Below are 1,261 nucleotides of genomic sequence, written 5' to 3' on the forward strand. Positions count from 1 at the left end.
TTCGAACACTTTGTCTCTTATCCCAGATGCACTGCTTTGTGGTAGTGAAAGGGCTATGGCTATAGCTCTTTTCTCTTCTTTCAGGTCAGTTATTTCATTCCATGCGAGTAACTCTTGTTTATACAATTCGTATGGCTTTTCTTTAATAAATGATGGAATCTCTATCCTAGTAGCCATTATTACTCCAAATTGGATCAATAAAGTAAATAATTTTACTTACAGCTCTGCTACCATTTGTTAAACATGGAACGCTACACTTAATAAACAACGCCAACACTATAACGCCAGATTCATGAGTGACTTTATTTACACACTATGTTAACACACATGACACATAACATTCCCAACATTCAGTCCCTTAGTCAAGGGGAATCATTCAAGCTACTCATATAAACAATGTCAACAAGCTCTTCTAATGGTATCTTAAAAAGTATACTCCCTTCAAACGAGAAGATAATTACGTCCCACGCGTTTCATGTGTCAATATAGTCATGCATGTTAGTAAATAATCAATGACTTTAAGTCGGTTTTCCTGGCTGATTCAGACAAACCCATATTCCATGCTCTAGGTTAGGTCTAGGGAAGAAGAAACACTTATACGGATTTATTCTAGCATCTGGCATAAGAAATGTACCTTTATCTTTGTGTCTTCCTAAGTATTTAATTTGATTTTATTTTTGCATTTGTGAATTACGGTTTCAATATGGAGAATCATTAGATTTTAAACTTTCTCAGAAAAAAGGGCAATTAACTGGCTTTAGTAAACGAGACTAGACACAAAGATGAACTGTCACTAGATATTAGGATATTGTTAAAATTAGAACTCATTTCTTTTTTAATTTACTTGGCAATAATGAAGTTAAATTTAGCGTCTAGTTTAGTTTATAGTGAAAAATTCCAAAGGGTGAAGAGAAACAGCTTGAAAATGTCTGAAGGCATTTGAGCCAGGGAGCTTCTTAATTTTGAGTGGTCTAAGTCCAAAGAACAACTTTCTTGCAACGATAGTGTAGACTGACGTAGCAGCAAAATTAAGAAAAAAAATATCTTGTTTGAAATTTTAAAAGTTTTTTTTTTATTATTATTTACATAAACCTATGGCACCAAAGGTGATGATGGAAGAAATACAATGAAGTCAGGAAAACAAATATCACAGAAAACAAAGAACATTTTCTTCTTGATAAAATGACAATGTCACAATGATCTGCTTACAAGGAATAGTCTAATATTTTAATAAAATAAAAAATAATTTTAAAAAATTTAG

Source organism: Biomphalaria glabrata, chromosome 12 (genome assembly GCF_947242115.1).
Source record: "Biomphalaria glabrata chromosome 12, xgBioGlab47.1, whole genome shotgun sequence".
NCBI classification, from domain to species: Eukaryota; Metazoa; Mollusca; class Gastropoda; family Planorbidae; genus Biomphalaria; species Biomphalaria glabrata.